The sequence below is a fragment of the Mauremys reevesii genome, linkage group 5, assembly GCF_016161935.1.
Source record: "Mauremys reevesii isolate NIE-2019 linkage group 5, ASM1616193v1, whole genome shotgun sequence".
In the NCBI taxonomy this organism is placed as follows: domain Eukaryota; kingdom Metazoa; phylum Chordata; order Testudines; family Geoemydidae; genus Mauremys; species Mauremys reevesii.
The window spans coordinates 85,636,294-85,654,098 of NC_052627.1; the positions used below are offsets into that span (position 1 = coordinate 85,636,294).

The 17,805-nt window shown below is 39.9% G+C and overlaps 1 long non-coding RNA gene across 1 annotated transcript in view; it reads left to right on the top strand.

The window, feature by feature from the left end:
* Nucleotides 1–7,453, top strand: part of LOC120406523 — a 99,825-nt gene extending 92,372 nt beyond the window's left edge. Inside the window, exon 6 of the long non-coding RNA XR_005599331.1 lies at nucleotides 6,733–7,453. This is a non-coding gene — a long non-coding RNA (uncharacterized LOC120406523). The remainder of the gene's footprint in view (nucleotides 1–6,732) is intronic.
* Nucleotides 7,454–17,805: the final 10,352 nt, after the last annotated feature.

The window sequence follows — 17,805 nt, forward strand, 5'->3', positions numbered from 1 at the left end:
ACATTTTTTGTTGTTGAACAATACTTCCAACTTAGTCCTAAATTACATATAACTGTCAATAGGTGACATGAAGTTTAGAAGGGAATTGAAGCAGGAGCCTAGGTATTAATATAATCCAAGTATCCAAGCATCATAAAAAGTCGAGCTTTTAAGAGTCCATAGAGCAGGAGGAATGAGAAGCAGGTCTGCTAAAGGACATGCCTTTGGAACTTTAGCATTCAGGAAGGATTTGTCAATATGATCCATGAGGAGTATTAAAAATCCTAAAGTCCTCTTTCAGTTTTAGCAATAATGGACCCAAAAGAATAGATAATGGAGTTGTCGGCATGCAGCTTACTTTTTCTTGGAGTTTGTGTTGTGTGTAAGTTTTTGTTTGTTTGTTTTTTCAGGGATGTTGGCCAGGACAGGAAAATAAGAATAGTGAATATTGTTCCAAATGTTTATACACAAAGTGTTCTACAAGAGAAAACAGGGTTTGCCCTCCCCTTTACCCCTGCTGAGCTGCCTGTAGCTATCCTTGATGGGTCTATAAATCTATGCAATTTTTAAAAAAATACCTGTCTTGCAGAGTGGAGGTGTAGAGGTCAGGGGGTTGGTGGTGGTCAACGAGGTGTGAACAGAAGGCTTGGGACATTTGTGGAAGAGAAGAAAGTGTCCACCCCTCCTTGTTTCTTTCTTCAACCAAGCAACACCTTATTTTTAATTAATTCCTGTAATTCATAGCCATAGAGTTTAAGGCCACAAGGGACCACAAGGTCATCTAGTCTGCCCATCTGCCCATCACAAGCTACACACACCACCCACACACTATAGCCAACAACCAGAATTAGACCAAAACCCACAGGAGACTAGATTATGTACCAGGCAGAGACTAGGAGGGACCCAGGTACACCAATGCCTGAGGCCCTTGCAATGTGAAGGAATTGAATTTAGAGTGTATACCGAGGGCTTGTCTTCACTACCGGAGTAAGTCAACCTAAGTTACGCTATTCTCGCTATGTGAATAATGTAGCTGGAGTCAACGTAGCTTAGGTTGACTTACCGTGGTATCTTCATTGCACTGCGTTGACAGGAGATACTCTCTGGTTGACTTACCTTACTCTTCTCTGAGAGCTGGAGTACTGGAGTTGACTGGAGAGCGCTCTGTTGTTGATTTAGTTGATCTTCAATAGACCCACTAAATTGATGCCTGCTGCATCTATTTCAGCAGCATTGCTCTCTCTGGTAGTGAAGACAAGCCCCCAGATAAGCCTGGCAAGTGACCCACACACCACAGAGGAAGGTGAAAATCCCCGAAGGTCACTGCCAATCTGACTTGAGCTAAAATTCCTTCCCAACCTCACATATGGCAATCAGTTAGACCCTAAGTATATAACAAGAGCCAGCCACCCAAGCACCTGTGAGAGATAATGCATAGTGACATTTCAGATCCCTAGCGCACACCATCCAATGTTCCATCTCCAGCCATGGCCATGCCTGATGTTAAAGAGGTAGGAGATTAGACAAACCCAAACAGAATACATTTGGGGGTGGGGATCCTTTCAGGACCCCTGCAAGTGGCTCACTGAAACCCTGAAGCATGAGCTTTCATGAACTTGAGATACACTGAAAGTGAGCCCCAGGGCTTCTGAGCCCCACCCCTACCATCACAAGCAACTCCATCATACAATCACGCTTACAAATTTTGTCCAACTCTCTTAAAACTAATTAAGTGGCTTACCCCATAGCTTGAATTGCATGGCTGATCCAAAATGTCTGGATGGTTATAAACCTTCTAATTTCTATTCTGAATTTGTTCCTGGCTAATTTATATCCGTTTGTTCTTATGTCAACATTGTCCTTTCACTTAAATACCTCTTCTCCCTCCCTGGTATTTATCCCCCTAATACATTTCTAGAGAGCAATCATATCCCACCTCAGCTGCCTTTTTGTTAGGCTAAACAAGCTCTTCCAGTCTTCTCTCATAAGACAGGCCTTCCATTCCCCTGATTATGCCAATAGCTCTTCTTTGCACCTGTCCAGTTTAACTTAATCTTGCCTGAACATGGGTGACCAGAATTGTACACACTATTCCAAGGGAAGTCTTACCAGTGCCTTGTATAATGACATTAATGCTTCTCTATCTCTGCTGGAAATTCCTTGTCTAATACATCCTAGAAATGTGTTGACCTTTTTCACAGTTGCATCACATTGGTGGCTCATGGGCATCCCACACACCCAGAAGTCTCTCCTCCTCTATTACTACCAAGTGATAAGCCCTCAAACGTCTAGAAAAAATTCTTATTACACCCTAAGTGCATAGCCTTGCACTTTGTACTATTGAATTTCACCCTATTTCTGGCATCTCAGTCTTCAGGGTCATCCAGCATTTCCTGTATAATATTCTGATTCTCCTCTGTATTGACAATGCCTGCCAACGTTGTATTATCAGTAAACTTCATTAACACACTCCTTTGCCAACATCATTAATAAAAATATTGATTAAGAATGGTCCCAAAATGATCCTTGAGGAGCTCCACTAATAACCTCCCTTCAGTCCAGTAGTCTCCTTTCAGCACAGCCCATTGCCTTCTCCGCCTTTAGCCAGTTCTTTATCCACCTTACAATTCTTATACTAATCCCCATTTTCTCTAATTTAACTAAAATTTCCCATGTGGTACTAAGTCAAATGCTTTATTGAAGTATATTAAATCTTCCCTTATTTAAAAAATCCATTCTCTTCTCAAAGAAGGAAAGCAGATTATTCCATCGTGATCTGTCTTTGGTAACCCATGTTGCATTACATCCTCTTTACCATTCACCTACATGAATTTCATTATTCTTTCCTTCAAAATTTGTTCTAAAGCCTTGAATAGTGTTGAGTTCAGACTAACAGGTCTGTAATTGCCCAGATCACTTTTTCCCCCTTTCATAAGTATCAGTGTGGGTCACATTCTGGGGTGCAATCCAGACCAATGAAGGGTTGTCACTGCCGGTGCTATAGCCATATGTGCTTCAAATGGCTCTGCTTCTGTGGTTCTCTTGGCTGGATCCTCCCACCATAAGAACCTGCACTGAGTGTTTGTGGGTTAAGCAGCTCTGATCAAGCAATTCCAATTCTAACAGCCTGCTTGTTACACCCACCGCCAGCCACACTCTGGTTACACCTTACAAAATAACCCCAACACACTCCCAGTCCCAAATTTTCACAAAACTGCGTGCTCTGCAATGTCCAGTCTTCTCCTTGACCTTGCAGAGAGAGGGAGGTTCGTTTGTTCCTTTAAAGATACAATATACTCCTGAAGATTATCCCCCAGAGTAAAATTAATTTGAGCTGTGAGGAAGATGACATGGAATCTCCTTGTGAAGGACATTCCACACTGAATTCTTCCACTGCTAGTGTTTGCTAAAATGCAAATGTATCTGTTTCTTGCAATCTCCTCCCCTGCTATCTTGATGATGCTGTTTACCTTTGATGTAATTTGCTACTCCTGCAGGGAATTCTCAGTGGAAAAATTAAAAATTGTGCACACAATATTGTAAATTCTGCATATTTATTTGTCAAAATCAGAGTAATAATCATGCCAGTTTCAATTATTTTGGTAATTTATTTCAAAATATTTGTCAGCAACAAAACAAAACAAAAAAATCCCCAACGAGTAGAGTTAAAGAAACCCCTACAATAACCCAATTCCTGTTTCTCTACCTACCTCTCTCCCTGCCAGGGGCAGACACCAGCACCCCCTCACCCATCAAGAGCCCAGCTGGGCAACCAGACACTCACACCCCCTCCCTCCTGGATCCCAGCAAGGGGGACAGATACCCACATCCCCTCTCACCCAGAGCCCAGCCACAAGGCATCCCCAGCCCAGACACTTGCACTCCCCCACAGAGCCCAGGGATCCAGAGGGAGGAACAGCCTGAGGCTGGTCCCAGACTTGTATGGAGTTTCCTGCACACTGTCTCCTTTCTTCTTAATGTGCCAGGACAGCAGCTGCTGGGAACCTCCCAGCTCCTTCTTCCCCTCCTCTTCCCCCATCAGTGTCTTCTATTTGCAAGTTGGGGAGCTGGGCTCTGCTGGGTCCACCAGCCATTTGTGGTTGCAAGCAGCACAGAACATTGATCCTTCACAAATTCTGCATTGTGCAGTGGTGCAGAATTCTCACAGTAATTTGCATTCCCATTGTCTCTTAATGTACCTGGAGGTGCCTTGCAGGTGGCAGAACTACATTCCTTTGTTTAGGGTAGAGAAAGTTAGCCCTGTCAGGGAGACACACAATTTGCAATGTTTGTAATTTTGAAATTGTTCTCCATACATTCACCACACAATTATAAATTATCATTATGTGATTAGCTTTCTGTAGATATCTTACATGACAGATTTTAGATACAGATTATGACATTAGTGAGTTGGGGTACACTGAACTGGTCAGGCCAACTGAAACTCATTCCCAGATACCAGTGAGACCCTTGCCCTCTTACACAGGGATGCAGTTAGGGTCACACTATTACACTAGCTATTCTCCAGTCACATGGTGCAACCCCTGAATAGATGGATGTATTAAAAATCCTTTGTACCAGACTAGCAATCTCATATGCCAGTTCTTTCAGTATTATGGGTTTGAAATTATCCTGTCCCCCTGATTTCAATGTATTAAACCCTTTATGTTTGTATTCTACCTCAGTTGTGTTATTTCCACGTATAGACTCCAATTTCTATAAACCATACTGCCTTCATGTGCATGTTCCATATTATTGTCTTTACTGAAAACTGAGGCAAAGTATTCATTTAGCTTTTGGTCCCAACCTAGATCTTTAATCTTCTTCCCATCCTCACTGCATAGCAGCGCAACCTCATCCTTCGTTGGGCTGTATGAGATGATTAGGGGAAAGAACAGATTAAAGAATATTTAGATACATTGAATGTATTCAAAGAGGCAGGGCCTGATAAAATTCAGTGTAAGATACTTAAGGAAATAGCTGAAGCAATGTTGGAACCCTTAGCAATTATCTTAGAGAACTCATAGAGGACTGGTGAGGTCCCAGAGAACTGGAGAAGGGAAAACATAGTACCTGACTTTTAAAAAGGGAAACAAAGGGGACCTGGGAAATTGTAGACCACTTAGCCTAACTTCAATAACTGGCAATGTACTGGAACAAGTTAAACAAACAATCAATTTGTAAGTACCTAGTGGATAATAGGGTTATAAGGAATAGCCAGCATGGATTTGTCAAGAACAAATCATGCCAAACAAACCTAATTTCCTTCTTTGACAGGGTTATTGGTTTGATGGATGGGGGGGATGAAGTAGACGTGATATATCTTGATTTTCGTCAGGCTTCTGACACAATGCCACATGACATTCTCATAAGCAAACTAGGGAAATGTGTCTCGAAGAAATTACTATATGGTGGGTGTACAAATGGTTGAAAAACTGTACTCAGAGTAGTTATCAGTGGCTCACTGGCACACCAGGAGGGTGTATTTAATTAGTTCAGTCCTGGGGCACTTAATATTTAATATTTGCATTAATGATTTTGATAATGGAGTATGCTTATAAAATTTGCTGATGAAACCAAGGTGGGAGGGATTGCGAGCACTTAGAATGACAGGATTAGAATTCAAAATGACCTTGACAAATTGGAGAACTAGTCTGAATTCAGCAAGGTGAAATTCAATAAAGACAAGTGAAAAATGCTTCACTTAGGAAGGAAAAATCAAACACACAACTACAAAATGGGGAATAACTGGCTAGGCTGTAGTACTTGAAGAGGATCTGGTGGCTACAGTAAATCACAAATTGAATATGAGTAAGCTATGTGATGCAGTTGTGTAATATTCTGGGGTATATTAACAGAAATCTTGTTAGAAAGACATGGGCAGTTGTTGTTATGCTCTACTCAGCACTGGTGAGACCTCAGCTGGAGTACTGTCTCAAATTCAAATGGGTGCTACATTTTAAGAAATATATATGGACAAATTGAAGAGAGTCCAGAGCAACAAAACTGATAAAAGGTTTAGAAAACCTGACTGGTGAAGAAAGATTTAAAAAACAACCTGGGTATGTTTAGCCTTGAGCAAAGATGACTCAGGGAAACTTGATAAGTCTTCAGATACATTAAAGGCTTTTATAAAGAGGACTGACCAATTATTCTCCATGTTCACTGATGGTAGGACAAGAAGTAATGGACTAAATATGAAGCAAGGAGATTAAGATTAGATATTAGGAAAACACTTTTTAACTATAAAGATCGTTAAACTCTGGAATCGGCTTTCAAGGGAAGTTATGGAATCCCCATCTCTGGAGGATTTTAAGAACAGGTTGGACAAACGCTTGTCAGTGATGGTCTAGGTTTATTTGGTCCTGCCTCAGCTCAGGGGGCTGGACTTGATGACTTCTTGAGATCCCTTTCAGCCATACATTTCTAGGATTCTTATGGCATGTCTACACTGCAAGTGAAAGTGTGATCGAAGCATGTGTAGATTGTCTAGCTGGCATGAGTAACACTAGCAGTGTACACATGCCAGCGCGGTCTTCACAGTGGGCTAGCCGCTCCAGTATGAGCCCCCTGCGGAGCTTGGGTATGTAAACTAGTTGTTAGTCTGCGGTGAAGCCTGTGCCACTATGTCTTCATTATTTTTGCTCTTTGAACTTCTTACCTGCTGCCCAACACCTTGAGTTACTGGATCAACTTTGGTGGCTTTGTTGGGCTACAGGGCATCAAGTGCTTAATGTATTGACTTTACTTTAGGTGCTAGGAGTGCAATAAGATAGTTCCACAACTACGGACCACTGGCGATACACAGAAGAAGAGCTCCACTCCTGAGAGGAGTGTGGGAGAGTGTGTGCTGGTCGGTACAGGAGTTTGCTGAAGTGGACTTGAAGACTTGGTCTGTTTGGACAAGGAAGGATAACTAGAAACATTATCATTGTTGGGATGACCTGAGTTATGCTTTTCCATTATTTAAAAAGATTTGGTTTCTTTTAAGTTTAACCTTAATTCTGAATATCTTGGTTTACAAGTACTCTCTCTCTCTACAGCTATAATCTTCTTGTAATTGTTTTAACCCTGAAGTTACAGGCATGTTCTTGCAACCTTAACTCTACCTTAAAGAAAGTTCTCAGCAGTGTATAATAAGCCCAAATTCTTTGTAGCTTCTCCATCAAGGGGCTGTTTGCTCAGCTCAGGATAGAGCAGCTTGGTCTTAGATAGCATGACCTGAGCATTCCCTATACTGGTAATAGAGAATACTCTACTGCTGAGGTAACTTTATCTAAGACAACTAAAATATAAGTGCTCCACTGTACACTGAAAGGCAGGCAGCATGTCCTAATAACAGTGACTAGCTGTTTCTAACTAGGTTCAGGAATATGGTATGTTCCAAAACCTGGCCCATAATTACCAGGGTTAAACACTGGCATATTGCATTAATGTGGCATATGTATTTCTAATATGCATTAAGGCATCTTAAACTGGATATTCTTTTTTTTTCTGGAAATGTATTAAAACTGATTAGTGAAAACAACAATCCTGATAAGGTATTATATTTGCTAACACAATTAAGTTTTTAAGCATTAATCCTTTTAGGTTTCCTGTCATGATGAAAACTGGTTAATAATACTTCATGTTTTTACTATTTGGTCAGGGACAGGACTGAGGAGTTAAATGTGGAAGGTAAAGCCCAGGATACCTGGTAGTTTGTGTGTTCATGAAATAACTGAAGACCAAAGAATGGGTCATTAATGCCTATATTGTAAAATTTTTATTTAAAAATAAAAGTTTAAATAACTCTGATTAAAGGCCAGTTTTCTTCTTAGCTTACAATTTTACTAGCAGCTTTAAAGAGTTTAAAGTGAATTGAATACCATGAAAAAGTGACATAGTAGCAGCCAGGGAGCTATAGGCCTTTATCCATAGAACAACTATAGTATGAGAAACAGTAACACAAGTTGACCTGTGCTGTCCTGTCATCATGTCTCTTTTTTCTTCTGGAGTGATACTTATGGGGGAAGAGGAGTGAGGGGTTGAGAGGCTGATACAGTTGTCTATTCAGAGACTTACCCGACACTTGTTTAATTCAGTTGGAATCTTTCCATTTATTTAATGGGCCTTTAATCTTTAGCCTCCCTATTGTTAAGAGAGCTAACTGTGCTGTGAACATCTCTCAATTAAGAGTTGAAGTGATAGACCAGAGTTGTCTGATTAATACAAAGTGATTCACAAATATTTTCACAGTAAAACACATAAATTCAATTTAGTGTTAGTGGGGTCAGAATCTGCTCTCTTCCCAAGTTTTCAGATGGCCACTGAATATTGATAACATGTTAATAAATCTCAGAAGTTTCATGAATTTTGGCACAAAATATTATTCATTCTAATATTGGGAGCTGAGCAGTGTTTTCTATTTGTCATTCATGATTATTATTCTCCTAATCAATCAGCAGAAATAAATAATACATAACACAGGTGACCAGCAAAATAAATAGCAAGTAGTCAGTGACCAGTTAACCAACAACCCACAGACTAATATTTGCTTGAACAAAAACTATTTATTGAATATTTATGAGTAACTAATGCATTATAGAAACCAGGACTGGTTTGCAAATGATTCATGAATGATAAAAAAGGGTTAAATTCAAACTGAATATTATTCCTAATGAAAACTCTGAGCAGCTTGAAGTGAGACCATCAATTTGTTTCAAGTCCCTTCATTTCACATAGGTCATTGGCCAGCAACCAGATAGTTATGACTCTTGTACTCAGCTGAGTTAGATTTAAACAGGTCACCTACAGATGAAAAGATGTGTATCACATCACCAATCCCAACTGTCATCCATTTTCCCAGCTCTTTTTTGAAAATTTGTTTGTCATCATTCTGAATATTTTAATTGTTCTTTTAGGAACTTTTCAATCACTCAGAAAGTTTCATTAACAGGATACTTGTATATAAAGTGCCAATATGTCCCTCCAGTGCACTAAATGAGGAAGGGGTCCTGAGGAAAAAATAGTTTGTGACTATGTAATTAAAGAGCATATCCTAATATTTAAACAAGGAGGCTGATTTAAGATAGGCCAGACAAACTTGATTATGTCATTTCCTAAATTGTGACCATTTTCTTTGCTTTTAATGTTCTTTTAATGGAACTTTTTGTGTATAATTATATATAAAGTGCTAAGTTCTCTGCACTATACAAGATGCAAAGACAGCCCCTGCCCAAAGAAATCTGCTGTCCAAATAATGGGCATTGCACGTAAATAACATCCATAAGCTTCATGAAATATTAGGTAAAACTTCATAAAAGATGGCTACTATATATTCATTTATTGTAACCACGTTTTCCATCTCTCATTCACATGGATTTCATTGTTGAGTATAAAAACAATCTAAGGACCCTAATGGAGGTTTCTTTCCTTGTTTGAAAATATAAAATTCACTCATGTGCATTGGGACAGCATAAAGCATATGTCCCACATAAATGTGATTTTAAGTGTTTTTTTTAGGCTTCTACTCTCATTCTTTTTTGTACATTTGGAAGCTGAAAATCCAATCATTATATCCAAATAGCTAAATAAGGTAGTTCGCTAGCTTGTGAAAAGGTGTGTTTCAATATTCTCTTCAATCTTCAATCAATAAATTAGAGTTTTTCATCTAATACATTTTCAGGTGTGGTTTTTTTATTTCTTTGCTGATTGGGGGGTAGTTCTAGTTGTTGATTGAGGGGGAGTGGTGGTGTTAAAGGATGTAAATTTAAAGCTTCCAGAGAGACTTTAAATTTCATCTTAAAAGCCTCTGTGCACATTGAGGCAAGCATAAATAAACTGTGCACAATTCCATCCTCGTCAGTCAAGAAAGAAAACTTACTTAATTATCTTTGTCCATATAATGGAAAGTTCTGTTTCTGGCCATCTGGCATGCAACCGCCTCAGTGTCTTTGGCTGTGCAGCCTTTCCCTGAATACTTGATAGACTTGAATCCTGGTTGTTCTTGAACAGTATATGAAGATTCTAAACCCTTCTCACAAGAAAAACACTTGTGCGCTTGGAACTGTATGTGAAGTCTGTCACATGCTTTCGCTGCAATCCATGTCTGTTATACCTGGTACTGATTTTCATCAGCCTCAGATGTATCACAGTGTGTCAATACAGGGCAGCTTACTTATCTCATCAGAGCAGACTATAGGTAATTTTCTTTTATAGTATTAGCAAATTAAAATTATTGCAATGTTCTTGGACACTATACCACAACAGTAATTTGGTGTATGCTATATCTAAGCATATTTTAGACTGTGCAATAGATAGGTTATTTAAGGTTCATTTCCATGTTTGTTTAAACCTAATTTATTACTCATTGACTATATCCATGTTCCCTGGATGTTTTTCCTTCTCATTAGCCACAGATAACTCCATTAAGCTTTGACCAACACTGGAAAGGAAGAATCTAGATGGTGAATGTTCAGTATGTGCCACCGTACAGTGACACTTAAACAGATTAAACTTACTGAGGCATTCAGTAATGACAGTTTTATGCCAGAAGGTTATATTTGCTGGTTCATTATAGTTAAAATTATGCAAAACTAAATTGGAAGCACCTTAACCTGTACCCTCTTCTCAGTGTGATAAACATTTAACCCACACAGAGAATTTCTTAAGATAAAAAGGCCATGCTTTTAAAAGTACAAGAATTATAAACTTTAGTCACCAATTTTCTAAAATCTTTTTAAAATCCAAATCAGCCTGTAAACTAACATGTTGTACTTATGTCTCTCTTAGTGAGCTAATTGCCTTTCTAATACTTTACCAGGTGGCAAATCAAATAGTTGGCATTTTAAATTTAAATTAAATTACTTTTACATTTAAATGTATCATGTAATTGTTTAGCAGGCAGCTAAAACTGATATCTTACAAAGTACTTGGCCTGCAAAATTCTGAAAGCTTGAATAAAATCTTTCAAAAACAACGAGGAGTCTGGTGACACCTTAAAGACTAACAGATTTATTTGGGCGTAAGCTTTCATGGGTAAAAAACAACTTCTTCAGATGCACCCCTCTGATAAATAAAATCTTTCATTATTTAATGTTCTCATCTGTATGTTGCATTACCAATGAGGGCTGACTTTCTGAACCTTAGTCTGCTGTGAATGTTTGCCAGGGAGAAAAGTGGGATCGAGGGAGCAGAAGGAACAGGGAAACAGAGGGAAATTAAAAAGCAAAATAAAAATTACAGTATTGTGCCATTCAGTATGATGTCATGACTTAGTAGCAGTCTTGGACTTAGGATCCCATTCATCTATATAATAAATGTGAACGTCTCTGCTTATGACAAGGAAGTCTGATACTGCCACACTAAATGGCCTATCTGTTAGGATTGAGATAGGAAAATGTCCAAAACAAATTCAACAGGAGAAACTGAGGCATATGTACGGCGCCCTGCAGTTTGGATGCACCAAAGTGCTGTGCTGTCACTCCCCTACATGGATGCTGTGGGCATGAACTGAAAGGTCTCAAGTTAGCTCTTGGCCTGCTAAACCCAGGGTTGTGAGCTCAATCCTTGAGGGCGCCACTTAGGGATCTGGGGCAAAATCAGTACTTGGCCCTGCTAGTGAAGGCAGGGGGCTGGACTCAATGACCTTTCAGGGTCCCTTCCAGTTCTATGACATAGGTATATCTCCATATATCCCCACAAATGTAGTCCAAAGAGGAGTCCATTCATGCAAATTAGGAACCTTTTTCCTAATGACTTAGCATGAGTATAAATAGTAGTTTTGTCATGGCAGCACAGGCAGCAATGGAGACATGGCTTTAGCTGTGCCAAGTACAAACCCACCTAAAACCACTAGCATGACTATGTGTACATGAGCAGGGACATCAGACCCCTCGCTCATAGTGTAGACATAACCTAGATCTTTCAGACTCTGTTTACTTAAATAAGTTTTCATACTGAAATTCAGCCATATTTTTAACATAGCTGTAAAAATATGGCTCATCTTTTAAAAGCTACACACAAATTGCATGCATAGACCTGGGCACTCCTAGTTTACACAGAGAAATACCCAACATGCTAGATTTTATGTGTATGCACTATTGCATACCTAATTTTTAAAAACCTGGATGATGATCTCATGGCACAGTGTTTGTGAAAAGTAAATGCCATTTAAGCATATAATCAGCTGAGTGGGAAACGGGGAAAAAACAATTTTTAGATTACATTAGTATTAAGCTTTAGTAAGTAGAACTTGCATGAAAGTTTGGCTTCTAATTGGCTGGTGTTAGAAGCATGAAGCACTCCTGTCACTGGTTTAAATAAAGTCAAGATGGGGTCTATTACATCAGTGACTGGGTGAGGTTCTGTGGCCTGCAATGTGCAGGAGGTCAGATTAGATGATCATGATGGTCTCTTCTGGCTTTGAAGTCCATGAGTCTATGAATTATCTGCATTTGCAGTCTGTGAGCAGAGTGCTAACGTTTTGGTTGGCTGAAGAAAGCAAGGCAGTAGAGAAAAACAATCCCTGTGTATATTCAGGATTAGTTAAATTAGAGGACTAGAACAACACATAGCATTCTGTCCTATTCAGACTAGCAGATGAGATTTAAACTAGGAGCAGATATGGAATCTATTAAGACTTATGTTCTTTTGTTCATGCTGAGGACATCTATATGCAGAAATCAAAAGAAAATAATTATTCTAAGATATTTCAAGAGCTGAAATTAGAGCAGGCCTCAAAATATGGAGTCTTCCTACTTAATTTTCTTTATACAACAGGAATTTTGAAAATAGCTGACCTTTAAGTGGTAAAGACTCTTCTGTCATCAATTATATGAACCGTAAATGTAATTCCATTATAATGGATGTAATGTAGCAACTCCAGTAATTGCATTATCATAAATAAATTTTAGCCTTGAAATATTTAAAAGCTAATTACTGAATGCCACAGAGAATAAACTGGAATTCTTTCTGTTGTGGTAATATCTGAATTACCATGAACTATACCTTCTGTAAAGATGCTTATGTAAATGGTAAATCTAAATATTTCTATATAAGTTCCAACATAACTTTTGCATACTGTCCACCTGCACCCCTACTGTCACAGCCTTGCCTACTGTCATCTAGCAGGGATGGCCCCCAAGGGAAGGTCAAAAATTGTTTCTACTTTTAGCATTGACCTCCTGTGAGGTCAGTTGTGGTGATGTTGCACTTAACTGTTCTGCCATGGAGCTCCTCAACTGGACAACTTTCTGGGGAGGATGCTGTGGAGGAAGGGTCTTTGTCAGCAGATGCCAGTGCAAACCCAGGAATACATCAGGCTCCTAATTCTGAAACAGAAACACACAAAAGTATGAATCTGCTTAGCCGTGTGCAATTCTAAGCTGGGGTGATAATAGAGAGACTGCCACACTTAGAGTTTGGAGGAAAAAAGCAGCATGTTCAGAATCTGATCTTTTTCTACAGTGGTTTAAATTAGAAAACAGACCCATATAATAACTTCAGGGGAAGTTTGAGCTTTTAAACAAATATCTTTATTCACTTCAAATTCAACAGGCAGAAAGAAATATGTTACAATGTAAGTGCATTCTGGGCATGTACTCTACTTTAAACAAGGACTGAAAATACATGTTTATTCTGCACCTTTATTTTCCCTTTAGGAGTTAATGAAAGGAAGATGGCATTTCAACACAATGATCAATATCTGAAAGCTCTGGAATGCTCAGCTCTGGTGTGGCTACATATATCAGAACTGACCAACAGGGTTTTCTTTTGTCCTGCCAGTATCAAGTTGTTGGGGGCTGTGTAGATACATTGCACCAGTAGCAAAAGGCCTTCTGTCTGCCCTGGACAGAGGCAGGTAGAGTGCTCTCCTGGGTTCTGGGGCAACTTCACTTAGAAGTCATTCTTATATCTGTTTCTAGAAGTGCAGCGTGCACGTTCCCATCATCATCCTCAGATCAAAAACTGGTATGTAAGGCGGTAGGTTCTTGCCCGTGCCTTCACCCTGCCCCTGGAATATTGTGCCACACACCATGCAATTACTCCTGTGGAGGCCAAGAATTAATTAATATAGGTTTGAAGGGATCTTAATGTATGTTGGCTAATTAGCAGAAGTTAAGATGTGACCCTGCATGCTGTAAGATATGTGGTACAGAGAGAATTGTGTGAAGAGTCATTACGACCTTGTGAATTGCAGTCTTGTTTTCTGTTCTAGTATTGCAGACAAATAAGATAGCGAATAGGCTTATGTATAAACAAATGCAAATGTTTATCTTCAATGTCTCCAAGATTACTAACCATTGTCTGTTACAAGGTATAAATAATTGTTATGAATTGCTTACTAATTGAGAGAGATCCGTCCGGGACAAGGGGCAACCCAGTTCCTGACACTCTCTCCCTCTTGTGTTCACTAGAGAATTAATAAAGTATTTTGATTTTGCTGCACCCAAACAAAAAGCGAGAACTTAGTTTTTCTTCGACAATTTGGGGGCTCGTCCGGGATGGCAACGCCCACGGACACACAGACGGCTACTACGGATCGTTCCCCTTCGAACCCCATGGCGCCACAATAGAGGTAAGAGACCTTTTGAAATCTCTATTGGGGTGTCGGAGGAGGACTGTCTGTGGGGGACGTCTGTTTCTGCTGGGCTCACGCCATCTGAACTTATTGACTGTGCAGCAGGATCAAATGCAGAGTGGAATTGGGGAGAGGCCCCGATAAGGTTAGTTTATAGCAGTACTGGGAACTGCTGAGTTGGCCAACAGGTAAATGCATAAGGTAATGCATAGGGAAATGCATTAGAATGCACCGGTGCTGAGGGGTTTTTACTGCCTCAAGAGGGGTTGTCATACCGCCTCATAGTATTGATCCGGACCAGGTAACGATGCATCTTGGTTAAAAAAAAAAAGAAGAGATAAATAGGTTAAAAAAGGGTTAAATAGAGGAAAAGAGGCCTTGGTGTGTGTGTGTGTGTGTGTGTACACCAGTGTGACTGATCGTTATTGGAAGACGCCCAGAGTACCCTGTGAAGCGGAAGCTAATGATCAGGACTGCTCTAACGCAAGCCCGGTAACTAGTGGATCTTTAGGAGATCCGACCCACGGTGGGCTGACTCAGCTTGGCATAGTCCGGCGAGGAAGCTGCCTGGGTCTAGGAGTGTGTGAACCCATCTTCCCTTCCCTTTCCCTTCTGTGTGGGCACAGACATTCCAGGCTCCTTTAAGAGACTTGCCTGGGGCTGGAGCAGTAGGGGGGTTAGTTAAGGTACATGCCCCTTGGACGCCTGGAGATCTTAGAAACTTGGTGAAAGAATTTCCTAAAATCAGGGAGGAGCCAATAAAGTTTAGAGAAGAGCTCCAGACAGTGATTCAGTGCTATAATCCATCTTGGGCAGATATTAATCAGCTTTTACGAGCGGTACTGCCAGCTGAAGTTCAGCAACGGCTTAACAGACAGGCAGCTTGGCCTGATACCGACCCTGGTATTGAGAATGCTTTGACAGAGGCTAGGAATCGTCTCTTGACCTCTATTTCAGAAGTTTGTCCTAAGAAAACAGATTGGACCAAAATTGCAAACTGTAAACAGAATAAGGGAGAATCCCCTGCTGATTATCTTGATAGACTAACAAAGGTCTTTGAACAGCATTCGGGAATTACTGATCCAGCTGATAATGCCAGGGAAGCGGTAGGAGCTGCTTTTGTTCAGGGACTCTTGCCAAAGGTTCAGCAACCATTGAGAACTATTTGTATTGGCTGGCAAACTAAACCCCTTTCAGAATTGGTGACAGTTGCCAATCATTGTACAGCTTGCATAGACCAGAAGAAAGAAACTAGTGAAGCAAAACTTATGGCTTTACAGTTACAAACTTATCAGCACACGGGTCGTGGGGGAATGAGAAGAGGACGGGGACGAGGTCGTGGCCGAGGTATGGGAAGGGGTTCCTCATATCCTGCCCAGAATCCTGCCCCGACTGGGAGCACTGCATGCCACTTTTGTGGTCAGAAGGGACACTGGAGGAATGAGTGTCCAAATCGATTAGCTCAAAATCCTACTCAGTTCCCAAATCCTGAAGCGCCTGTTTTTTCCCCACAGGGAACCCCTTACTAGGACAGCCTGAGGGAACGTAACTGCATCATGAATCCTTTAATTCCTATTAATCAAGAAGGCCCATTTGTTGATTGTAAAATTGCTGGAAAATCTGTTACTTGTCTTGTGGACACGGGGGCCAGTAGGTCTGCTCTGAGGTCCTCAGAGTTTCCCTCTGTTCCTTTGTCCACTTTGTCTGTTAATGCTGTGGGCATTTCAAACTGTCCTGTTTCGCATCCTGTCACATTACCCCTCGTGGTTTGTCTTGGCCCTTTGGAAGATAAGCATTCCTTTCTACCCTTGAGAAGGGTTTGTGGGACAGTAAGTGAGGTGTTCAGTTATCAGTAAGTGCCTAAGGAGATTTGCAAGAGCTCTGTTTTAGTCCATGTTTGGTTCCAATTGGCTGTGCATAAGAGCTTCACAGTACCTCACCCAGGCTCTCTGGCTGGGAAGCTCAGCCCTTAAAGGCACACAGTCCCAAATACCAGCAATAAAGGAATCCCAGGTTCAACACAGCTCCTACTATTTTTGCTGTTTTTCCCAAAATACTCCCTGTCAGGCAAAGATGGATCATGGAAAACATTTACACCAAAGGTGAGAATCTCAGAAATTTGTGTGTGAGGAAAATGAGGTTTTAGAATGGAAAGTTTATGAAAACCATTAAAAGAGGACCTCCTTTAATATTGGGAAAATATCGATAATATCAATTATACCCTACCATCCTCTCAATAAACAAACCATCCATTTTCACACTAACATGGTTTGTGTTTTAAAACTGGCCAGTATATTTGTGAATTATTTGTATTCCACAAGACAGAACAGATTTAATCTTGGGTCTTTAGATTGTGACTACCTTCACTATTCTTTTTCTTCAAATAGCTGCCCTGCTCTGGATTTTGCTCTTGTTCCACTAAACAGATTTAATGTAGCAGTGATATACAGGTACTGTGAAAAAGCACTTAACTGCTGTAGTGAGATATCATTTTCAATGAGACAAAGAAATACAAATGTAAAAGGCTACAATGTATTGTGTGACAAGGATACAATGTAAAGCAGCCAGTTGCACAGACTTAACTATCTTGCTGTTAAGAGTTTCCAAAATGTATTGGAAATCCAGTATCTCTGAGTGTTAAGATAAAAGAGCAGATAAATTTAACTAGTCAGAGTGCTATAATAAGTGACATTTGGAAGGTGGTATTTGGACCCCAATATGGACTCCTCAATAGAAATGGGTGACATTATTGTTGACCAAAAATGCTGATTCAGGGTGACCAAAACTATTTGCAAATTCAGATACATTTTGGCTAATAGCTTTGGTCAAAACACACACACACACACACACACACACATGTCAAAATGGTTCATTTTGGCAATTCCAAAATGAGAAATTTCAACTTTTCATTTCAGAAAGGCATTTTGTTTTTGAATTTCCTTAAATTTTAATTTTAAAAAATGTTTTAAAAAACCTGATAATGAAACATAAACCTGAAAGAATTTGGTCTTTTTTGTTCCAAGAAATTTGAAAAAAAAATGTTTGTAATATTAAAAAAATCCCAAATACCCTTTTTTGGGGGGGGGAGAGGGGAGGAATGAAGATTGGCCCTGGAATTGAAAAATCAGCTATTTGTCTGGCTCTAATCATCACTGCTTCTTTATATTGATGTGTTTGACACTCATTATGGAAATATATGCAGTGATCACTGTGATCACTTGAAAAAGGTCCAAGTTAAGCAACAGTTACCTCATAATAGTGTA